The following is a 26,358-nucleotide window of genomic DNA, read 5'->3' as shown; positions in this document are numbered from 1 at the left end:
CTTCCACTCTGGGGAAAAAGCTTCTGACTATCCACTCTGTCTATGCCGCTCATAATCTTGTAGACTTCTATCGGGTCTCCCCTCAACCTCCGTCGCTCCACTGAGAACAAACCAAGTTTCTCCAACCTCTCCTCATAACTAATGCCCTCCATACCAGGCAACATCCTGGTAAATCTTTTCTGTAGTTTTACAGAAATCTCCAAAGCCTCCACATCCTTCTGGTAGTGTGGCGACCGGAATTGAACACTATATTCCAAGTACGGCCTAACTAAGGTTCTATACAGCTGCAACATGACTTGCCAATTTTAAAACTCGATACCGTGGCCGATGAAGGCAAGTATACCATATGCCTACTTGACTCCCTTCTCCACCTGCATTGCCACTTTCAGTGACCTGTGTACCTGTACACCCAGATCCCTTTGCCTATCAATACTCTGAAGAGTTCTGCCATTTACTGTATATTTCCTATCTGTGTTAGACCTTCCAAAATGCATTACCTCACATTTGTCCGGATTAAACTCCATCTGCCATCTCTCCGCCCAAGTCACCAACTGATCTATATCCTGTTGTATCCTCTGATGATCCTCATCGTTATCTGCAAATCCACCAATTGGCCATGCTAAATTGACCCTAGTGTCAGGGGAATTAGCAGGGTAAATGAGGGTTATGGGAATAGGAACTGGGTGGGATTGTGGTCGGTACAAACTCGATGGGCTGAATGGCCTCCTTCTGTACTGTAGGGATTCTATGATCCCACCATCGGCCAGTTGTGGGTCACCACTGCTGCGTGAAACATGCAGTGGGTTTCACAGAAAATCCCCACCCATAATTTCAAGTCTAACTCTTCTTTGGAACTGAAGAGAGGTGGAAATGTAATGGGCTTAATGCTTTTGGGAAAAAAAAGGGCAGGGTCAGGTGGAATAAAAGAGAAGGTTAAGGATAGGTTACAGGAGACGTTACATGACAAAGATGTACTGGAAGAAAAAGCAAAAGGAGTGGTAATGGCTGTAATAAAAAAAACAAAGCATTTGTCCAGAGTTAGTGTCAATGGCAGAAGAAAGAACATCTCTGTCTGAAAGCAAAACATGGAAGCAATATCTGGACTGGCACTTGACAAAAAAGAAATCAAAATCTCTGAAGTTGTTGAACTCAGTGTTGAGCCTAGGAGGCTGTAATGTGCTTGATTGGAAGATAAGTTGCTGTTCCTCAAGCTTGCATTGGGCTACAATGCAAAAGGCCAAGGACACAAATGTGAGTATGAGAGCAAGGTGGTGAATTAAAATGGCAAGCAACTGGAAGCTTAGGGGCTTTCTTGCAGATTAAGTGGAGGCGTTTCCACAAAGCCGTCACCTAGTCTCCGTTTGGTCTCCCGAATGCTGAGGAAACTTTACTATGAACAGTGAATACAGTAGACTAAATTGAAAGAAGTACAATTAAATTGCTGTTTCACTTGGAAGGAGTGTTTGGGGCTTTGGACAGTAAGGAGAGAGTAGGTAAGTGGGCAAGTGTAACATCTCCTGTGATTGGATGGGAAGGTGCTGTGGGAAGGGGCTGAGGTGGTTGGGAGTGATAGAGAAGTGAACCAGGGTGTCACAGAGGGAATGGTTCCTTCCTAATGCTGCTAGGGAAGGGTGAGGAAGAGAAGGGAAAGATGTGTTTGGTGCTGGTATTAACCCGGAGTTGGCAGCAGTGGCAGAGGATGATTCTTTAAATGTGGAGACTGGTGATGTAGAAAGCGAGGATAAGCTAGGGGAACCCTATCATGATTCTGGGAGGAAGGAATCATGGCAGAAGTGCAGGAAATGCATCAGACCTGGTTGAAGGCCCTGTTAATCATAGTCGGGTGGGGGGGGGGGAAGTCTTCAGCATAAGAAAAAAAGAAGACACATTAGAAATGCCGTTGTGGAACATAGCATCATCAGAATAGATGTGATGGAGAAAGTGGGAGAATGGAATAGAGTCCTTACGGGAAGCAGGATGTGAGGAAATGAAGTCAAGGTTGCTGTGCTGGTACTGAATATTGTAGGGTAGGGTAGCCTATCCACAGAAATGGAGACAGAGTAGTCAAGGAACGGAAGGGAAGTGTCAGAGGTAGACCATGTGAAGGTGAGAGAAAGGTGGAAACTGGAAACAAAATTGTTGAATTTTTCCAGTTCTGGGCAGATGCAGGAAGTGGAACTGATACGTTCGTTGATAGACTGGGAAAAAAGTTGGGTGGCGGGCCGGGGAGGGGGGGGGGGGGCGGAAGGGGGGGGGGGGGTAAGTAAGGTGGGACAAAGGAACATGTTCCCCCAAAAGACAAGCATAACCATTGCCCACATGGATGCCCATAGGAACACCACCTTTTATTTGAGGGAAATGACAAAGTTAAAGGAGAAATTGTTCAATGAGAGAACAGGTTCAACACAAATACTGTATCAGATGGGTTGTTGGTTAATGAACTGTTCAGGTACTGATAGACATATGGGCAAGATGATGAATTGAAATTGCAAGCAACAGGAAGGTTGGGGTCATGCTTGCACACTGAACAAGGATGTTCCACGAAGCAGTCACCCAGTCTGTGTTTAGTCTTGCTTATGTAGAGAAGACCACATTGGAGCAACAAACACAGTAGATCAAATTGAAGTAGGTGCAAGTGAAACATTGCTTCACCTGAAAGGAGTGTTTGGGGCCTTGCACAGTGAGGGGGGAGGAGGTAAAGTGTTGCACCTTGTGTGATTGCATGGCGATGAGGATTGAGGATGATGGAGGAGTAGTCCAGGGTATCACGGAGGGAGACTTCTCTGCGGAATGCTGACAGGGGGCATGAAAGAAGATGTGTTTGCTGGTAACATCATGGGCAGCACGGTGGCACAGTGGTTAGCACTGCTGCCTCACAGTGCCAGGGACCTGGGGTCAATTCCAGCCTCGGGTCACTGTCGGTGTGGCGTTTGCACATTCTCCCTGTGTCTGTGTGGGTTTCCTCCGGGTGCTCCAGTTTCCTCCCACAGTCCAAAGATGTGCAGGTTAGATGGATTGGCCATGCTAAATTGCTCCTTAGTGTCAAAAGATGTGTACGTTAGGGGAATTAGTGGGATTTAAAAAATGTGTGGGTGTTACGGGAATAGGGCAGAGGGGTGGGCCTAGGTAAGATGTTCTGTTGGGGAGTCGGTGCAGACCCGATGGGCTGAATAGCCTCTTTCTACACTGTAGAGCTTCTATTCTATGCTGGAGTTGGCAGAAATGGCGGAGGATGATCTTTTGAATAAGGAGGCTGTGGGGTGAAAAGTGATGATAAGGGGGGCCAATTCTTGGTTCTGGAAGGCAGATAAAGGGGTTAGCGTAGAGTTGTGGGGGATGGGTCAGACACATTTGAGCGCCCTGGCAACCACAGTGAGGAGAAACCGTTGGTTGAGGAAAAAGTAAGACATGTCAGATGCGTAGTTTTGGAAGGTAACATCATTGGAACAGATACCACTGAGATGGAGAAACTGGGAGAATGGGATGGAGTCTTTACAGGGAATGGGGTGTGAGGAGCTGTAGTCAAGGTAGCTGTGGGAGTTAGTGGGCTTGTAATGAATACTGGTAGTCAGTTTATCACTAGAAATGGAGAAAGGTCAAGGAAGTATTGGAGATGGACCATGTGAAGGTGAGAGAGGGGTGGAAATTGGAAGCAAAATTTGTGCAGGCATAGATTGTAGTCAGATCTGTTGAATCCATTTAGGTGTTTCAAATGCCCAAAACAGACTTGAAACCCACTAAATATGTAAATTAGGGCCCTAATGCCTGTTAAATAACCTCTTTGATGAATTGGTCACCTCATAAAAGAATTAGGAGCTGCTGACAAATGGTAAGTTTTGAACTTTTAAAAAAAAAAATCACCTACTTACGGAACCATGAGGACTAAGAGTGCTTCCTCTCTTTTACTTTAGCTGCCGTTGGATGTACCCCACCACACCTGAAAATTTGCTTTTACCCCACTCCAAGGACTCAGGATTTACTGGGAAGGCAGATAGCCCAAAGCTAGCTTCCTCCGTGGGCAATCTGCCCAATGAAGATGTGACTGGCATCAACAGTTTTCATGATGTGGAGATGCCGGCGTTGGACTAGGGTCAAACAGTTTTCTGCAGGGACCTGATTTGGTTTGGGGACCAAATTTTATCGATTCCTGGGCTTCCCACTTGGCCTGTGTGTGACTTCTGCAGCTTTGAGTGTGGACTCGAAAACAGGCCCAGAATTATTTTTACCTCGATAAGCAATATATTATTCCCATCTAGATACTCTAGAATGAGCTGCTCTGCAATATTTATAACCTCGTTACAATATTTATTCAATCTCTTATTTCTACTCTGTACAACACCAATATGAAGAGCATTGTGATATATGATTGCAACCTTTAGCTTTTCATTTCCTTATTCATCAGAAGTTGAATGATATTTACGGGGCCTTGTGTGAGACAATCTGAGGACTAAAGGCATTTGAACCCTTGTGGATGGTCAAACCATTATGTCAAATAGCTGCGACAGGGGAATGCAGAAGAACAAAGTGTAAACTGCTTTTTGGCAACAAAATGCTCTAATCAATAGATTTTAGGCACAACTGACTTTTTAAAAAGTCCAATGAGAATGGTGTCCGCCAACATTTGATCTTCTGTGAAGACAGATTATCCTTTGAAGGTCCCCATGTCATTGTTTTAATTTGTGCGTCAGAACCTGACCTGCTGAAAAGAAGTGATCTATTTTGTGAACACTCACAAGAAGTATTGGCATTGTTAAGACTGACTTATCACACAGATCAAGATGCACAAATCATCAAGGTGTTCACTTTCGACATTCCTTGATCCCTATAGACCCATAAAATTCTCCCCCCAAAATTTTAAGTGTTGAATTTGCGGGAACACTGGAGTAATTCACGCTGTTTCTTTCAGTGGGAGTTCAGACTAGAATCTCCCACACTTTGTTCACTGCAAAGGTCATCAACGTGAATATCATTAGATTTTAGGGGGCAGGGCCTATCCCCGCCTGGGAGGCTGAAACCAGCGGGCCTCTGCGCATGCACAGTGGCTCCGAACTGTTAGCCTCCCATTTGCTGGCCAGCTCAATCGCTGGCCAGCCCAGGAACCCCGCAGTGCAGCCCCCAACCCCCCCCCCCCCCCCCCCCCCCCCCCGTGGCCTGATCGCGGCCCTCCCGACCATTCCTGGGCCAGCCTCAATCACCCCCCCAGTCGTGGACCGCCCCGATTTCCAGCCCCCCCCTCCCCCTGCAGTGCCAAACCACCCCCCCGAGTCTGAGTGCAGACATCCCGTACACTCAGACTCCATCCCCGGCCTATCCCCTCCCCGGCAGTCCCCCCCCCACCTCCAGCCCAACGCGATTGCCGGCCTTCCTCCTGCCCCCACTGATCTCAATGGCACAGTGGCAGTGGGACCCTCCACCCCCAACAATCGCCCTCAAGGCCCCACCCCAGTAGACCTGGTGGGCTGTTCCAAGGTGCCTCCTAAGCATGGGCACTTTGCCCTTGGGCAGTGCCAGGGAGCACAGGCTGGCACTGCCAGGGTGCCATTCCCAGGGGGCACCACCCCCCTGCTGCCCGACCCCCAGGGGGCCCCGATTGCTCCCTCTTCATTCCAGCGGGGTCAGGCCACCAGCTCCCCAAAAGTGGGGAGTTGGTGTAATCCCCACTGGAGTGAAATACGCCTGGCGGGGTAGGAGAGGCTAGCTAGCCCAGAGAATTCAGTCCCGGGTCTGCTAATGGCATTTAAATGATATTTAAAATACCATTTAAATGCTAGCCCAGCCTCCCCGCTGATTTCCAGCACTGAGAGATGCTAACAGGGCGCAAACTCTTGCGCGAATCCTATGCATTGCCCCCTGCGTGATTCTCCCGGCCTGTCGTGCTAAAAAATCAGCGCAGCGGCATGGGAGAATTGCCTCCCTTATTACTGCAGCTGTCATGATTGCTTTGCCCTCTACTGACACATCTTACCTTTCAACTTGTCCACAAGCTTAAATGTGCTTAATAGTAAATCACCTACATAGATGCTCTGTGGGGTAGTCTTCAGACTTTCACTCCGTGCTGCTTGTCACTTTCCCATCGTAACAGTCAGAGAGGACTCATTCCACCGTGCAATTGGCGCACAAGATGCAGATGTGTCCTCGGGCTGTTGTCTAGTGGAGGAAATGTTCCAAGGTGTTTTGCTCACCCTGGTGTTTGCAAAATATCATAGGGTTCTGGAGTTAGTAGTTTATCTGGGAATACCCATGCTGGGAGAGAATTGTATCTGCTAATGGGTGGAAGGGCATAATCTGGCCCTCATGGAAGAATTTATCTTGTGATCTCTTTCCCAGGCTCGGCTCTGAATCACCTGATGAGTCATTCTGAGGGCTCCCTGCTGTGCCAGATTATGCTGGAAACAAAGAAAATAACAAGCAGCCTGGAGCCTGTTTTTGGAAACCCTCAAAAGCAAATTGCAGCCCCGATCCCACAGCACAAAAATTCAGCCAATGTTTCATGAAGGGCAATAGCCTGAACTAACAGATGAATAATAGGAGCTATTACTAAGAGTTGCAGTGGAAGTCTGACGATTCTGGTTCTTAATTCGTATACACAGAGGGTTTATGAATGGTAAACTGTGCAGGCAGGTTGGAAGGGATGTCTCTTTCAAAACAGCAACCATAAGTATTTCTGGGGGTTGGACCAGTCTGTGAGTCTGAACTGCTCAATGTTGCCTGAAATTTGGTAAACAGATTCTCTCCTGTTGCCTTATGTTGAAAATACATCAAGCATGTCCATGGCACCTTATCTACCCAGGGGAACTTGAAGAATGTACAAAGGTTCTATGACCAAAGGTCAACCCTAGATCTTAGAACAGAAGTTATATTTATGCAGCACCTTTTAACATAATAAATTATCCCTAGGTGCTTTATAGGAACATCATAAAACAAATATGACACCGTGTCACATAAGGAGATATTCAAGTCAAATGGACAAAAGCTTGGTCAAAGAGATCATTTTTAAGGAGTGCCTTAAAGGAGGAAAGTGAGGTAAAGTTTCAGGAATGCCAGAACTGAGGACCTGGACAGCTGAAGGCACAGGCACGTAAGGTGGAGAGTGATTAAAATAAGGGACGTTCAAGAGGCCGGAATTAAATGAGCGCAGGTACCTTGGTGAGATGTGTGATTGAAGGACATTTCCAAGATGAGGAAGAGTGAGGCCATGGCGGGATTTGAAAAGCAGCATGGGAATTTTTTAATCAAGACACTGCGTGACCTAGAGCCAGTGTAGGTCAGCGAGCACAGGAGTGATGAGTGAACGTTATTTGTTGTGAGGTTAGCACATGGGCAGCAGAGTTTTGGATGAGTTCAGATTTATGGAGGGTAAAATGTAAGAGATAAATCAATCCTGCAGTGAATAGTCAAGTCTAGAGGGAACAGGCATGAATGAGCGTTTCAGCAGAAGAGTTGAGGCAGGGGTAGAGACAGGTGTGTTACAGAGGTGGAAATTGGCAGATTTAATAACAGATCAGATATGTGGTTGAAAGCTAATCTCAGGCTCATATGTAACACCAAGGTTGCAAATGGTCTGGTTCAGCCTTGCGCAGTGGGTGAAGGACTGAGGTGGGGATGAAACACCATCGCATCAGTCTTCCCAATATTCAATTGAAAGAACGTTCTGCCCAGTATTGGATGTTGATGAACAGTCTGACAATTTACAGACAGTGAAGGAGTTGAGAGAGGTGGTAGTGGAGTAGAGCTGCATCTCATCAACATACTTTTAGAAACCAATATGTTTTTGGATGATGCCGCTGGGCGGGGTGGGGGGTGGGGGTTAGCATGCAGATGTGAAATAAGAGTGTTCCAAGAATAGATCTACGGGGACACCAGAGGTAACGGTGTGGGAATGGGTGGAGAAGCCATTGCAGGTGATTCTCTGGCTACGATTAGAGAGATCAGAATCAGGTGAGTGCAGACTCGATGGGCCGAATGGCCTCTTTCTGCACTGTAGGGGTTCTATGGTTCTAATTCACCCAGCTGGATAATGGATGAAGGGGCATTGGATTGGGATGGTGTGATCAACTGTGTCAATGGCTGCAGACAGCTCGAGAAAGATGAGGAGGAATTGTTTTCCTCGGTCAAATAGGATGTAATTTGTGACTGAGATAAGAGCTGTTTTGGTGCTCTGGCAGAGGCAGCAACCTGATTGGAGGCAACGCTTTAAAGCCAAAATATACAATGATTTCATAAAACAAATGTATGAAATCAGCATCTACATCTACATCTACATCTAAATGTATAATGCTTCATAAAATATGCATGTGAGCATAGTTATTGAGACTCTTATAAAATCAATTGTCACAAAATACTTCAATGGGACAACATATATATGAATTATTTTGAGCAGAGTAATAGTCAGCGCAGAATTTAACTTGGTTTTATTTTAGCAGAGATGAAAACAACAACTTGCATTTATATGGTGCTTTTAATGCCATAAAACATCTCAAGCCGTACCAAAGGAACATTATCTAACAAAAGTTGACACTGACTCACATAATGAGATGTTGGAATGGATTTTACGGAGGAATTTGAAGCAGGAGAAAGAAGTGGAGAGGCAGAAAGGCTTAGGGAGGGAGTGCCAGACCTCAGGACCTAGGCAGCTGAAGACGACAAGTGCTAGTGGGGAGGCAGTGACCTAGTGGTGTTGTCACTGGACCAGGAATCCAGGGTAATGCTGTGGGGACGCAGCTTTGAGCTCCACCATTGCAGATAGAATTTGAATTAAAGTCTAAAGACTATTGTCAGAAAAACCCAGGGTAGTTTACGAATGCCCTTTAGGGAAAGGAAATTTGCTGTCCTTACCTTGTCTGGCCTAAATGTGACCACATTATCTTAAATGGCCTAGGAAACCCGTTCCTATGAATGAATATTAAAAAAAGTTAAAATTTAAATGACAAGGTGCCAGAATTGGAGCAGTACACAGATCTTGGAGGTTTGTAGAGATCGAGATAGGGAGGGACAAGACTATGGAGACAGTTGGAAGGGAGAAAAAGGGATCAAAATTTTAAAGCTTGAAGCCAGTGTAGGTCAGTGAGCATGGGGGTGATGAGAGAAATGGACTTGATGCAAGTTTTGAAATGGAAAGTAGAATTTTAGACGAGCTCTAGTTTATGGTGGGTAAAAGTAAGGTGGCATATAGCTAGATCTTTTAAACACTTACTATTAGGAATTACCTTTATTTGAGAGGGTTATTACTGATGTACATGAAGAAAGCGACATAAGTCAATTTTTATTTTGAAAGAAAGTCATATGAATGTTAGAAAAACAACACGTCAGTCAACATCTGTGGACAGAAGAGATGGTCCCCATTTTGTACTCTCCTTCAGATTTGAAAAATAAGAGATGGACAGACATATAATTATGAGCAGATATAAAAGGGGAATTCACATATTTAACATGAACAAACAAACAATCTAGTCAACTAACTAAAGCATGGAAGAAATAAAAGGCATTGGATAAGCAAATATTGTGTAGATAAGCAAGAGAGGGAACGTAAAGGAAACACAATAATTTGGAAGTAATAAAGACCTGGAAAACCTCAGATTCAAATCAGGAATGAAATTAGAAACATAGAACATCAGAGCAATAGTAGGCCATTCAGCTCCTTGAGCCCATTCTATCATTCAATTAGATCAGGGCTGATCTGTACCCCAACTCTTTTTACCCACCTTTGCTATGAGACATTTTATATTTTTGCCCAACAGAATCTACTGATCTCAGTTTGAAAGTGAAAATATGGTAAATATCTGAAGCGGTTGTAGCCAGTCTTCAGATCAAAGGGCTGCAAGATGACTGAGGAAAGATCAGATATTGTTCATGAAGACTGCCTTGAGCTTTGGCCTGATGCACTTTTCTAACAATGAGCAAGAGTCAGAACAGGAATGAAAGGGGAAGTTAACAAAGCAAATTAGAAGTGTACTTAGCTCACGCAGAAACAAAAAATGCTGTAAAATCTCAGCAGGTCTGACATTACCAGTGAAGGGAGAATAGAGCCAATGCTTCGAGTTTGGATGACCCTTTGTCAGAGCTAAGTGTACTTAGCAAACTGCTGTAAACCTAATGGCAAATACACAACACAAAGCAAAATGCTGAAGGATCTTGGAAATTTGAAATTAAAACAGAAAGTGCTGGAAATACCAAGCAGATCAGGCAGCATCTGTGGAGAGAGAAACAGAGTTAATGGGTATGCTAACCGATTGGACAGCAGTCTCTCCGCGCTTACGTAAAACTGGGCATCATGATGTCAGATTCAGTCCCCAACCACATGATGCCCATTTTCCAATAATATGGAAGGCGGGCAGGCCACAGGACTGGAAGCTTGCCCGCCTTCTGATAAAAGCTAAGTAAGTAATTGTTGCGGCAATTGAATGGTCAGTAGATGCCAATTTTCACTCCCTGTGCAATTTTATGTTAGTTGCATGAGCTACATGGTGGGAGTGGAATGAGGGAATCACGGCAGAGTGGTTTCATCAGCCTCAGAATCATTCCAAAAATGAGCCGGAGATCTCTGTAAAATTTCCCAGTCAGCAGCTCACCATTGCATTAGCTTTGTTACAGATGCAGTGTTCAGGAGGGTAGAGAACTACACCAGATTCATGAGGTCAACCACGCGGAGAGTGTCAGAGGCTTTGAGGCCATCACTAGACTTCCCAAAGTGAAATGGAAAATTGATCAATTGTACTTGTGGCGAACAGGGCACCCTCAGGGTGCCAGGGATGTTTGCCAACTTAAAGAGATTTCCTTCCCTCAGTGTGCAGGTTGTCTGTGATCACTCTCTGTGGATCCTGCCAGTGTGTGCACATTACCCTGGAAATAGCCACAATACATATCCCCAGGCATTATCAGGTGTCATAGCTCTTTACAACACCAACGCAGCTAGATGGCTGGATACTTGAAGACAAGGGTTACCTGGTAAAGAGGTGGCTCATGATGCCTGTCAGGCAACTATGCTTTGAGGACAGATACAGTGAGAGCCATACATCCACTAGGTCCACCATTGAGAGAATCATTGATTTTCTGAAAATGAGATTCCAATGCCTAGACCAATCTGCTCGTATCTGGCATTACGCACCAGTTTGGGTCTCCCGGATTGTTGCAGTTTACTATTTGCTTCACAACTTGGCATGGCGGGGGGTGGGGGTGGGGGGGGGGGGGGGGTGGAGGGGGAGGTAAGAACTGACATATGAGGACATCATAGATTGGCAAACATCTTTGGATGAAGAATCCAATGACAATTGAGAAGAGGAATGTCAGGGTGAAGATTAAAATGCCGCACCCCTGAAAGCCAGCGTAAAGTAGACGTGCTCGCAGTTGGATGAGACATTACATGAGTAAGACAGTCCAAATGAATACATTTGGGGAGTTGGAGCAAAATGGGAATTCGGTGCAGAGGGGAAGAGGTGCTTTTTGCTTTTTCTCTTCCTAACTTTTTCACCCTTCACAAAATGGTGCTCGGTGAGTATTTCAGCTACGATGAAGCAGCAGCGGGGGAACAAACAGATAATCGTGAGGTCAAAAGAAACTGGTAAGTTGATTGACTGGCAAATACTTAGTGTCAGGTACAGTGTGTGCAAAACCTGCATCTGGAATAAGAGCAGGTTAGGGCCTGATATAGTAAGATGATGCAAGCAGTCCAAAATAGAACAGTGTTAATATAAGAGAAGCACCCCAGGGTTTAAAACAGTGCACACTTTGGTGGTTATTTAATAAAATATAAAAAATACACATAATACATAAGTAAATAATTTAATTAAATAATTATTTCAAATACATTGAGGATGGTAGGACAGGTTTGTAACAAGGCTGCAGCACGTGGTGGTAGCTCGTGTATAACATTGTGATCCAGGGCAAACATGTCTTGGGACTAATTGTTGGCAGCTTGAGGATATTTGACACAGTGTCACTGAGCTGGAGGTGGACATTGCGACACATCAGTGAGGGAGAGAATTACCTGGGCTCTGTTTCAGGAGGTGGTCACACTCTTAGGATAGTGTCTTCTGGCTTGGAAAGTGGTCAGGGTCAGGGGTGTGTGAGTGCAGCCAAAGCAGGTACAGCGAACCAGGGGTCAGGAGTGTCAGCCTCTGCAATTGTCAAATAGGTTTGAGGTTCTCACAGTTTGATTGAATGAGAGTGGGGACTGCAGAGTGGATGAGCTGACTGACCATGGCACAGTGGTGCAGGCAGCCATTCAAGTTGGGGGAGGGGGGGGGAGGGGTGGTGGTGGCGGGCGTGACACACAAAAGGATGTGAGGGTGGTAGGGAGCAGTATAGTGAGGGGGATTGACACTGTTCTCCACAGCAAAGAGCCAGAGCCCAGGCAACTGTGTTACCTAACTGGTGCCTGGGTTCAGGGCATCTGCCCCAGGCCCTGGAGGAACTTGTAGTGAGAGGGGGAGAATCACTATTTGGGTACCAGTGACATCGGTAGAACAAGAAAAGAGGTTCTATATCGAGACTTTGAGGAGCTAGGCACTAAATTAGACCACAGATTATCACCTTCAAGGTGGTAATCTCTGGATTATTACCTGAGCTGTGCTGGGTACACAAAATTAGAGAGATGAATATGTGTTCATATACTCATGGTGTGAGAGAAATGGGTTTCGGTTTGTAGGGCACTGGTATCACTATTGGGGAAAGTGAGGGCTGTATTTTGGAACGGGCTACACCTGAATTGTGCTGGGACCAGTGTTCTTGTATAACTAGGGAAGTAGAGAGGGCTTTAAACTATATAGATAGGGGGATGGTACTGGAGAGGAGATTTGTAGGCTTACAAAGCAAAGGACGCAGCAGCATTGCAAGGTAGCTATCTGTAATCTTACCCAGAATGTGACAGGAAGGGACAGAGTGTACAAACATAAAAAAATGCACATAGGGTCAAAGGGGGAAACATAGTATAAAAGCAAAATTAATGGATCTTTACATAAATGCACGCAGTATCTGGCACAAGATAAACAAGCTAATGGCACAATTTGAGGTGAATGGGCATGTTCTTATCAACATTACAGAAACATGGTTATTACAAGGAGATCAAAACTGGGAATTAAATATTTATGGGGATGGAACTTTTCGTAAGGACAGGCGGGAAGGAAAGGGTGGTGGGGTAGCTTTGTTAGCATGAGATGGAAAGCAAGAAATGATCTTCAAATCATAGGATCCCTACAGTGCAGGAGACCATTCAGCTCATCGTGCCTGCACCAACAACAATCCTACCCAGGCCCTATCCCTGTAATACCACATATTTACCCTGCTAGTCCCCCTGAAACTAAGGGGCAATTTAGCATGGCCAGTCAACTTATCCCGCACATCTTTGTGTGAGGAAACCGGAGCACTCAGAAGAAACGCACTCAGATATAGGGAGAATGTGCAATCTCCACACAGGCAGTGACCCGAGGTTGGAATTGATCCCAGATCCCTGTCTTCATGCGCCTCCTGTTGAACATCCAACATCTGCCTCTTAGCAGACAACTCCAGAGACTCTTCATCTGCAAGGGGCTCAACCCTTTCTGGTCCCCCACAGTCCTCTGAGAGTCTGAGGCCTAGACTGTCACCACCTCCTACAGCTGGTATGGTTCTGTATGGTGTTCACATCAACTGGTGCTGTTGTTTCAGCCAATGTGTATATACTCACTTGGGTGATAGGATCTGAGTTGGCAAAAGATGCAGAGCAAGGATGAGACAGTGCACCCTCTGAAGTCACCTCCTTTTCCTCAGACTGTTTCATAACTGTTCCTTAGGGCTGCTGGGTGCTGGGGCCATTGACTGACCTATTGGAGAAAGCACAAGGTTGAATTAAACTCAACACTGCAGATGAAGACTGAGTAAAGGTCGCTGCATCCTGGACAGAGATGCAGCGACCTTTTACAAATCGATATGCAGCAGAATGATGCATAGCCAGCCATTTCCACACACGCTGTCCCATTCCAGCCATACTCCATTCATCCGTGTCAAGAGACGGTCCTTTAGATGTTCACCACCCCCGGCACTAACTCTGGATTCTCCTTGTCCAAGTGATCTTTACCTCAGTGTTTGCAAGCACTTCCAGCCAAACGAGTCAATTCAAGAGTACTTGACCTTCTTGCAGGATCTCCAACATTAAAGATGCCAGTGTCCAGTCAATTTGGCAATTTGGTTCACCCCAAGTGTCATTTTAAGTACTTGAATTTTGCAGACATAAGAAACGCTATGGGCTCTTACAACACCTTGCTGATGGACCTAAGACCTGTGCATCAGAGCTATCCACTCATCCTAACTAACGACTCACTACACCAATGGATTTTCAAATGAGCTGACTGAATAACGAAACTCATGTACCAGAACAGAGCTGGTAAAACTCATTTTTACTGATGCATAAGAAGTCCAATTCACTGTGTGAGAATTTATGGCAATAGAATTATTTCACTTATTTATAGTTTCGTCCACAGAAAGCTTGAATCTAACTCAGAATTACAATGCTGACAATTTATAATGAAACAATCAAGGGTAGTTGATACATCTTTTAATTCAATACACATTCAATTTAGGATATTTTCACATTTAAGCGTAAATTGTCTGAGAAGAGCCATTTAAAAGTTGTAGCATGATTACTGATTTGATTTGCAGTTTGATCATTCTAGTCTGAAAATGTATTGTAGGAGACTTCTTTACAAAAAATCTTTATTATCCTTCATTCCACTGAATATGACCAAAAGCAGATGAATTGGTCATTGACCTCATGTTGTTTACAGCTGTTTTGTGCGTCTACATGACAACAATATTCTTCTACTCATTACAATAACTTAATTGGATGTGAAACACAAAGACATCCTAAAGATGTAAAAGGGTATTTTTTCCATTGATTTTTGTCCTCACTGATACATGACAAAGCCAATAACCCAAAGGATTGTAATGACAATAGGGACCCACAATTTTGTTTCAAAAAATAACACTCTTTATCAGCAAATGGAAAAAAAACTAAATTTCAACTGGGATCTTAAGCTCAGACTAACACAAGCCCCACCCAAAAAAACACTGAAATACTCATTAACCATCTGATGAAAAAGTAGTGCAGTTTCAAAAGGATTTCCTGGCAGTATCAAAGAAAGCTAAACCAATCAGATATTCTAAGTTTGTACTTGTATCGTAATCAGGGATATCAAAGAGATCCTCCATTCATCCCATACAAAAGAAATGCCCACAAGGGAGCAGAGCCAGGGCAGCGATTCCTTACACCAGGGGTTATAGAATCCCGACAATGCAAAAGGAGGCCATTTGGCCCATTGAGTCTGCACTGACCACAATCCTGCCCAGGCCCTATCCCCGTAACACCACCACAGTGCTAATCCCCCTGATACTAAGGGGCAATTTTTATCATGGCCAATCAACCTAAGCCATACATCTTTGGACTGTGGGAGGACACCGGAGCACCCGGAGGAAACCCATGTAGACACAGGGAGAAGTGCAAACACCTCACAGACAGTGACCCGAGGCTGGAATTGAATCCGGGTCCCTGGCGCTGTGAGGCAGCAGTGCTGACCACTATGCCACTGTTCTTCTTCCTTTGACTTAGCTAAGATATGTTGTAAGCTGTTGGGTGTAGCTTGGTACAACTTGTTATGTTATTTGGAATCTTATATAGTTCAACAGTATTTATTAACTATTAGAAACTATATACATAATTCAGTAAATGTCTAAGCTTGGAGCTTTCTCCATGCCTGCTTCTACACACAGCTCTGTCCAACTCTAGATTGACCTCTAGGTGCGGGTCATATGTTCTCTTGCATTAATCCCTGTGTGGGTAGTATTGTACTCAATCCCACGTTAATCCTTCATGTGCTAATCCTTATACTACAGGACCCAGTGTATCAGTGGAGGATGATACATTTTGCAAAATGAGACCACTTCTGGGATTCCGGTTTGGAAATGGCTTGGATTCCCAAGAATGCTAGAGGTTTGGTTTAGAACATTTGTCAGAATCAGCATTATTGTTCAATGGACCAAAAAGATTCATGGTTGTGGTTGGAATGGATCCTGGGCAGCATGCCAACCCCTCCAACCATTCACCCCTGCTCCCTCGTCGCTGCGGTTGGTATCAGAGCTTTTGACTGCATAACATAAAATCATGAGATCTAAGAGCAGGAGCAGGAAATTCAGCCCCTCAAGCCTGCTCTTCCATTCAATACAATCATGGCTGATCTCATCTCGGCCTTATCTCCACCTTCCTGCCCTTTCCCTGAGACCTTTCATCCCACTACTAATTAAAAACCTATCTATCTTCTCCTTAAAGTTGTTAAGTGTTCTGGCATCCACTGCCCTCTGGGGTAAAGCATTTCTCAGATTCATGACCTTTTGAGTGAAGTAATTCCTCCTCATTTCTGTTTTAATCTGCCACCCCTTAGCCTAAAACTATGGCCTCTCATTCTAGAATGTCCAACAAGGGGAAACATTCACTCTACATCTACCCTGTCAATCCCCTTCTGCATCTTGTATAGCTCAATTAGATCTCCTCTTATTCTTCTAAATTTCAGTGAGTATAGGCCTAAACTGCTCAATCTCTCTTCATAAGATAGTCTGGAATCAATCTAGTGAACCTTTTCTGAACCGCCTCCAAAGCATTTACATCCTTCCTCAAGTAAGGGCACCAAAACTGTGCACAGTACTCCAGACATGGTCTCACAAAGACCCTATATAGTTACAACAGCACTTTCCTATCATTATACTCTATTCCATTAGCAATAAATTCCAAAATTCCATTTACCTAGTGGTATTATTGCTAAACTATTAATCCAGAAACTCAGCTAATGTTCTGGGGTCCCAGGTTTTAATTCCACCACGGCAGATGGTGGAATTTGAATTCATTAAAAAATATCTGAAATTAAGAATCTACTGATGACCACAAAACCATTGGCGGTTGTCGGGAAAACCCACCTGGTTCACTAATGTCCTTTAGGGAAGGAAATCTGCCGTCCTTACCCCGGTCTGGCCGACATGTGACTCCAGAGCCACAGCAATGTGGTTGACTCTGAACCACCATTTGAAATGGCCTAGTAAGCCACTCAGTTCGAGGGAGGCTAGGGATGGGCAACAAATGCTGACCAGTCAGCGATGTCCATGTCTGACAAATGAATAAAAAAACCCTGCATACTAACTTCCTGTGATTGCACAGGGTAAGAAGTATCCAGAGATATGGCATTGTCACAATCACACTATGCTAAATCGATCACAAACTCTATCTGAGTCAGTCCTGGATGTTGTCAGGCCAAACCCTCATTGTATGCATGGTGCAAATGTTAGCATGTTTATTAGTTATGAAGAAAATAAAGTTTTTAAACCAAGAAGTTTGCTTCCATGGAGCGAGTAGTTGATGATAAATTCAGGAGATGGGATCCATTGGCATGGTCCACTGGTGTTAGGATTAAAGGAGAGAGGGAAAGAGAGAGGATGGAATCATTGACTTGTATAGGATTTGTCATGTTCACAGGGAGTGACTAAAGTACTTCACAGTCAATAAATTACAGTCAATGTTGTTTTGCAGCAAAACATGGCAGCCAATTTACGCTGGGAAATGTTCCAAAACGGCAATGAAATGAATGGCCGTTACTCTGCTTTAGGCGGTGTTGCTTGTGGGATAAATGTTGGCCAGGACACTGGGAAAACTCTTATCTTTTTTTGAGCAGTGGTGTGGTATTTTGCACATTCATCTGAGAAAGTAGATGGGAGCTCAGTTTAGCATTTCATCCTCTATTAAGATAGTACTCCATCAGTGTAGCTCTGATGGGGATTACTGCTATGATTCATTGCCTCAAATCATTGCAACCCCACCAGACATAGCTAACTGAATAATATGTGAGTTTTTAGTACCCAAGCAGATCTGTCATTGAACACACTTTTACTAGGAATCTCCATCATATTCACCAGTGTTTAATGCACTTTGTTCAAGTTAATGTGCATACTGATTTCATTCTAATTCCATTAAATTGTGCTGATTTTAAATAAAGCATTTCATCAGCAGGCTTCCTTTTTAAAGGAACTAGGTTTATTTTTGACATTTCTTTCAGGTTTTTTTTCTTTTTTTTTGCACAATGATCATATAACTGCGTGGGCTGGTTTGGAGGAATCACTGATCTCAGTGGCACATCGAGATCAAACTTATATAAAGAGTCTGAAGCTGAAGCGAGATAGGTAAACAGTTGAAGTCAGAGACACTGCAGGAACACCATTGGAAGCAGTGCAGTGAAGTTAATTTTGGATTGGTTTAGCAAATAACTGGCAGACAGGATGGGGAAAATGTTCTCTGTCTGTACTTTCAGTGCCCGTGGTTCTAAGAGTTAATGATAATTTTAATTGACGATATCAGACAATACTCCAAGCCAGCACTCTTGATGTATCATACAATTGGAAACATTAAGAAATTCTCAACAGGTGGATTATTTCAAGCTTATCTCTGAGGGTTTAATTTTGAATGGAAGAATCTTTACGATTGGACTTCCCTGAAGCCTAGGGTGAGATTTTGCTAAAGCGCTGGAGGTCCTATCTTCAGGCTGGTTTCCGGGTTGCCAGTCTCCTTGGGCAGAAGTGGAACTTCCCTGTGATATTGCTAGAAGGAGGCGGTTAAGAGGAGCCAGCCAAATAAGGGAGCTCCACACTGCTGGTTCATTCAGGAGGCCAGGAGCTCTGGAACTTGGGCAACACCACTGTGAGAGATGGCCACTGCTGAGACAGCAAGAGAATGGGAAGGGTGTAGGGTGGGGGGTGAGCAGTAAATGATTTGATATGGATCAAGCGGGCAGCACCTGGAGGAATGGAGGGGAAACCCCTACTGTGGTAGCACTTAGAGTGGCTGGGGAATTCGCTGCCAGAGGACCCTCCTTGTGACAATGGAGCCTCCATGTAGCTGATGGCCTCCCGAAAAGTGGGGCTGTGGAGTGGGAGACAACTCTGCCACGAGAAAAATGCCAGGGACCCAGGGAGTTAAAAAGGCAGTTTAATGCCTTTTTAAGCATACCATTAATCATTCAAATTGGCTGCCCATCTCCATTTGGTGGGTAACTAAGCTGTTGCTGTTTCCATTGCTGGGAAACTTCCCTAGTAAGAAGTTTAACAACACCAGGTTAAAGTCCAACAGGTTTATTTGGTAGCAAAAGCCACACAAGCTTTCGAGGCTCTGAGCCCCTTCTTCAGGTGAGTGGGAATTCTGTTCACAAACAGAACTTATAAGACACAGACTCAATTTACATGAATAATGGTTGGAATGCGAATACTTACAACTAATCCAGTCTTTAAGAAACAAAACAATGGGAGTGGAGAGAGCATCAAGACAGGCTAAAAAGATGTGTATTGTCTCCAGACAAGACAGCCAGTGAAACTCTGCAGGTCCACGCAACTGTGGGAGTTACAAATAGTGTGACATAAATTCTGATTCTAGGATCGCATGATAAAGACTCAGGAGGAAAAAAGCAGAAATATTTATGTGAAATAGTGTGACATAAACCCAATATCCCGGTTGAGGCCGTCCTTGTGTGTGCGGAACCTGGCTATCAGTTTCTGCTCCGCGACTCTGCGCTGTCGTGTGTCGCGAAGGCCGCCTTGGAGAACGTTTACCCGAATATCAGAGGCCGAATGCCCGTGACCGCTGAAGTGCTCCCCAACAGGAAGAGAACAGTCTTGCCTGGTTCTTGCCTTCGCGACACACGACAGCGCAGAGTCGCGGAGCAGAAACTGATAGCCAGGTTCCGCACACACAAGGACGGCCTCAACCGGGATATTGGGTTTATGTCACACTATTTCACATAAATATTTCTGCTTTTTTCCTCCTGAGTCTTTATCATGCGATCCTAGAATCAGAATTTATGTCACACTATTTGTAACTCCCACAGTTGCGTGGACCTGCAGAGTTTCACTGGCTGTCTTGTCTGGAGACAATACACATCTTTTTAGCCTGTCTTGATGCTCTCTCCACTCCCATTGTTTTGTTTCTTAAAGACTGGATTAGTTGTAAGTATTCGCATTCCAACCATTATTCATGTAAATTGAGTCTGTGTCTTATAAGTTCTGTTTGTGAACAGAATTCCCACTCACCTGAAGAAGGGGCTCAGAGCCTCGAAAGCTTGTGTGGCTTTTGCTACCAAATAAACCTGTTGGACTTTAACCTGGTGTTGTTAAACTTCTTACTGTGTTTACCCCAGTCCAACGCCGGCATCTCCACATCAAAACTTCCCTAGTCAGGGCATTTCACCATACTGATGTAGCCCCCTGGTAGCACCCCTGTCACCCCCCCTCTCAACCAGCCCCCCTCATCCTTACTCCTCTAAAAATCTATTCCTGAAGTTTCATCAACCAGAAATGCAGGGTTTTGCCACAATGCGAGTTGCATTTGTTCACCAATGGCTGTTTAACTTTATCTTTCCAAGCACAGCTATAGGTCCACTCTAATTCATCTCTTCTCTTGTCTGAATCGATTGGATTTTCCTCACCTTTAAGCAAGGATCCAATCTTTCTCATCTTTCTCTGCATCACTATAGGATTGGCTGATCCCTTATGTTTCAGTGATCAGAACTGAACACAATACGAATGGCATGGTGGCATACTGATTAGCACAGCTGCCTCGTAGTGCCAGGGACTGCATTCAATTTCTGGCCTTGAGTGACTGTCTGTGTGGAGTTTGCACATTCTCCCCGCGTCTGCGTAGGTTTCCTCCAGGTGCTCCAGTTTGCTCTGAAGATGTGTAGGTTAGTTGGTTTGACCATGGTAAATGCTTAGGGTTTCGGGAATAGGACACAGAGGAGGGCATGGGTGGGATGCTCGTTCGGAGAGTTGGTACAGACTCGATGGGCTGAATGGCCACTTTCTGTACTATAGGGATTCTGTGGTTCTATGACCATTTCAGAATGTCCCCTTTCGGAACGCCAATTATCAGCTTAACTTATCCATTCTGTTTGTTGGTTTACAATGATTGAACATGATTGGTATTGAGTTGACAATGGTTCTCCTACTTTGTTCAGCTTCTTCACTTACTTGTTCAACCTGATTAATTAAGTATTGATAACACTTTGTTTTTTTTCTTCTAATCTGCAATAACTTGCACTTGAAATGAATTGCACCAGCCATTGTTCCAACCCCTTTCAATGTTTTTCCTCGATTCTTCTGTAGTTCCTTAGCTTCTTTATGGGACTCAACTGTCCTCATCCCCAGTTTAATATCATCAGCAAATAATTTAGTCACGTAGGAACCTTAGTATTAATTCCTGCATCATTCCAGTTGCCCTATCCTAACATCATTCTCCTTCTTAGTACTTCTTCTATGTCAGTCCTTCCATGTCAGTCAATTTTCACCCAGGAGATTCACTGCTGTCAGCATGTAAAGCAGCTATTCTTGTTTCACAAACTTTCACATTATGGCCTATAGAGTTTAGGAACTCTATGGACCATAATGTGCTCCTTGGGAAATTGGGTGCAGAGGCCCGAGGCCTACAATATACCTCTATATACAATTAGCCTCAGTCAGATGATGAGGAGAAAGGGTCTGGGAGAGGGCCCACAGGTTGTTTAAATAGCTCATTAGGCCTCATCCGAATGAGGTGACTACCATACTGCTTGGCACCCAAATGCTTCAAGCATTTAGGCGCCAAGCTGTACCTTATAAGTATGTTTTTGGAGAAGGCTGAAAAGCTGAAATGAGGCAAAATTGAACCAGAAAATGAAGGAAAACTTCAAGATGGTGAGGCTTTCACTATCTCGCAGATTTCTCTCCCCCTGATTTGACTGACTATAAGCAATCATAGAATCATAGAGCGTAGAAGAGGTCCTTTGGCCCATCAACTCTGCACTGAAAATGTCATGGAACCCACACATAACTTTTAATGAATATATGAACAAAATTTTCAATGGAATTTAAACCAAATAAACATCCTTCCATTAAACACAGTAAATAATTCATATCTGATCATGTTTTCAATAATAAGCATAGCTCATCAATTAACCATGCAATAAACATGCATGCTCTTGTTCAGCATTGTGGCAGGAGCAAATAACGAATAAACCATAAAATATAATTTGTAATATTGAAAGTGTCACCGTCTGTTCTTGTGATGGATACTGATTCTGTTCAGATATTTTTTTACTGATCTCCTTACTTGCCAAAGAGTGGAATGGTATTTAATGATGCTGAGCGCTGTGACTGGATTTGGGCCATTGCTGTAGAGGGTTGCCAAGTTCACGGTAGCCTTGGGTCTTGCTGTATTCTGTTGGTAATGTGTAATGGGTCACCTTCATGGTATAAATACTGCTTTATGTTGCTGAACTGATTGGTTTTATTTAAAGAAGATAAAATAAGTGAGTATTTCTAAGAATGATCACCAAATAACAAGACTTATCTATTTATCAAATGACATTTCTTGTGTCTGCAGTTGCTGTTGCAACTACTGTGAGCATATGTCAATTTTATTATTCCTCAACAGTTTTATAGCCTTTATTTTCTCAATCCAGGAAAATGAGAGCAATGATTGGGATAGTGGGGCTTTCCCTGACTCTATTTTTTGAATCCCCTGTTTCTTTTTTATTTGATTGACCTTTCATTGTCCGGATATCTTGTGCAGTTAGCAATCTGGTTAAAGTTTAAAGTGTATTTATTAGTCACAAGTAGGCTTACATTCACACTGCGATGAAGGTACTGTGAAAATCCCCTGGTTGCCGCAATCCGGCACCTGTTCAGGGACACAGAGAATTTAGCATGGCCAGTTCACCTAATCTGCACATCTTTGGACTGTGGGACGAAACCGGGGCACCCAGAGAAAACCCACGCAGACACGGGGAGAAAGTGCAAACTCCATACAGATAGTGACCCAAGCCGGGAATTGAACCCGGGTCCCTGGTGCTGTGAGGCAGCAGTGCTAACCACTGCGCCATCATGCCATCCCTGGTTCTGACTTTGGTTGAAAGTCAGAAATTGCGGTGATCCAGTCGATCTCATTGTTCTCCTTTGAAAGGGGAGCCATCTGCAATTTTTGTGTTGCAAAGGAGCTGTACAAAGAGGATTCTGCTGAAAATGGTAGCCTTGCATGATGAATTTTGAAATCCTTGCTTTAGAGAGGGTGACAAAGGAGGTGAAGGCTGTTGATGGAGAGCACTCATCTGTCAAATCCTTGGTGCCAACTATGTGGATGCAGACAACAAAGAATGTGAATGTAATCTTTCAGGTCTGGCATACTTGTGCACAAATGTGTAAAGGGTCAATGATGTTGGGACAGATGCCAAGGTAAGGCTTCTTTCAATACATATCTACTTATCCTTTCTGTAAGGTACATACTTTGTGCAAATGGACCATTGGGAAGTTAACACACACAACTTCCATTGAGCATTTACCTGCAATTATGTCACACTTTCATTCAACCTATCTGGTGCATTTAAAATTTGGAAAATAAAAATATGAAAACAGCACAAAGGGGTGGCAAGGGTGCAGAACATACTCTGTGTGGGGACTTCAATGTCCATCACCAAGAGTGGCTCAGTAATACCACCACAGACCAAACTGGCTGGATCCTAAAGGACGCTACACTGGGTCTGCAGCAGGTGATGTGGAAAAATATACTTGACCTCACCTTCACCAACCTGCATCTGTCTACGACAGTATTAGTAGGAGTTACCACCGCACAGTCCTTGTGGAGACAATGTCCCATCTTCACATTGAAGATGCCCACCATGGTGTCATGTGACAGCATGCTAAATGGGGTAGACTTCAAACAGATTTAGTAACTCCAGACTGGGCATCCATCAGGCACTATGGGCCATCGGCAGCAGCAGAATTGTACTCAACCACAATCTGCAACTTCATGACCAGGCATATCTCCCACTCTACCATTACCACCAAGCCAGGGAATCAACCCTGCGAAATCCAACTGTGAATGACGGAGGAGGCTCCACAAATACCCCCATCCTTAATGATGGCGGAGCCCAGCACTTCAGTGCGAAAGATAAGCCTAAAGCATTTGCAACAATCTTCACCCAGAAGTGCCAAGTGGATGAACCATCTCAGCCTCCTCCAGATGGCCCCAGCATCACACATGTCAGTCTTTATCCACGTTGATTCACTCCACATGATATCAAGAAATGATACTGGATACTGCAAAGGTTATAGGCCCTGACAACGTTGCAACAATAGCCCCGAAGACTTGTGCTCCAGTACAGCTATGACAAAGGCATCTAACCAGCAACGTGAAAAATTGTCCTGAACACAAGAAACAGGACAAATCCAACCCAGCCAATCACTGCTCTATCAGTGTACTCTCAATCACAGTTAAGTAATGAAGGGGTCACTAATCGTGCTAAGAAGCAGCACTTACCCAGCAATAACCGGCTCTTTCACACATAGTTTGGGTTCTGCCAGGGGCGCTCAGCTCCTGCCTCATTACATCCTTGGTTCAAACATTGACAAAAAAAAACTGAACTGGTGAAGTGAGGGTGACTGCCCTTGACATCAAGGCAGCATTTGACCAAGTGTAGCATCAAGGAACTCTCGCAAAACTGGAGCCAGTGGGAATCAGGGGGAAATCCCACCATTTGTTAGAGTCATACCTGGCACAAAGAAAGATGGTTCTGGTGATTGAAGATCAATCGTCTCAGTTCCACGACATCACCACAGGAGTTCCTCAGGATAGTGTCCTAGGCATAACCATCATAATGGTTCATAAATGACCTTCCTTCCATCGTGAGGTCATATGTGGTTGGTTTTTGACTGCAAATGTTCAGCTCAATTCACAACTCCTCAGATATTGAAGTAGTCCATGTGCAAATGCAGCATAACCTGGACAATATTCTGGTGAAGGGAGGGAAATGGACAGGAAACATGAGTTTAAAGTCTATTTATTAGTGTCACAATGAAATTACTGTGACAATTCCCTAGTCGCCACACTCTGTTCAGATACATAGAAGGAGAATTTAACATGGCCAATGCACCTAACCAGCACACCTTTTGGACTGTGGGAGGAAACCGGAGCACTCGGAGAAAACCCGCACAGACATGGAGAGAACGTGCAGACTCCACACAGACAGTGACCCGAGGCCAGCATCGAACCCAGATCCCTGGTGCTGTGAGGCAGCAGTGCTAACCACTGTGCCACCGTGCCACCCACAGTTTGAGAATTGCAGATATTTGCCAACATATTCCTGTGAGGCCACTCACAATCATCAGGAATGAACAGGGGCGGGTACTGAACAGCCATAGTGGTATCAGGAGATGAACTCCCCACCCCCAACCTCATTGATTGAGAATCTATAAACTAATGTTATGCATTGCGCCAATATCCAGTAAGTATCATTCATTTACTGTAATCCTTCATTTGTAGATCCTGTATAAATCTGGTACATTTACTGATGAGCCGAATGATGAATTATAGCTTTTAAGAGTTTAATGCCCAGAAAGTCATTGATTGCTAGATGGAAGCAATATAAGTGCCATTGCTTTTCTCAATCTTCAGGTTTTCACTACTCCTCCAAATAAGATGGTTGAAGGAAATACCCACCTTTCATCACTATCGCAATATTGGACACCAAGGACAAGTAGGCATTCCCAGTGCCCATGGCAAAAATGACAAAAGACATGTCAGGTGATGCATTTCCATCATTGAACAGGAGCCGGTGCACATCTTACATGTTGCTCAACATTCCAACATAAAACCATAACCATAACAAAAAAAATCAGCAGAGAACATCATCAAACTCTTTCCTGGCCCCACCATTCTCATTCCACTGGAGGGAATAATGTCAGCATGAAGTAGAATTTCCCGATGTCATCGTGCTGAGTTTTATTTCAATATCACCCTGCGTTTCAGCGTGACTGGGGCGATCAAGAAATGAACATTTCTGACTGTAAACTGCTCCAAAACATTGAATAAAGTTACTAATGTGGGTTTTTGTGCCTGTTTCCAGATCCTCTGTGGATGGCTTTCCCCAGTCCCCGGAACCATTGACTCTCTGCTCCTTAATGAGAAACTTCTGGCTCAACTTTGTGGCACAGATGCTGAGTTCCTCATGCCAGCAACCACCTCTCCACCCCCCACTCCCAACCACAACCCCCCCCCCACCCCATGCCCCCACCCCCACCACCCCCAGCCCCTAACCTGATCACCGAGCTGTCTGTCAGTGCTCATTCAACACTGGCAGTTCACTGATTCTCTCATAATGAGGCTCGACCATGAAAATGGTTTAAGCCTCCTGTCTATATCATCAGCAGGTGCAGCAAACATCCTGCCCTCCATCCACCGACTATACATCGGATGCCAAAATTAACTCTCCCTGCGGTTCCATTCATAGCTTAATGATGAAAGGCAGTGTTTCCCTACAGCCTGTTGTCTAAGCA

The sequence above is a fragment of the Mustelus asterias genome, chromosome 8 (genome assembly GCF_964213995.1).
Source record: "Mustelus asterias chromosome 8, sMusAst1.hap1.1, whole genome shotgun sequence".
Classification (NCBI taxonomy): Eukaryota; Metazoa; Chordata; class Chondrichthyes; order Carcharhiniformes; family Triakidae; genus Mustelus; species Mustelus asterias.
The sequence above is the reverse complement of the archived record's forward strand: the minus strand, read 5'-3'. Positions refer to the sequence as shown.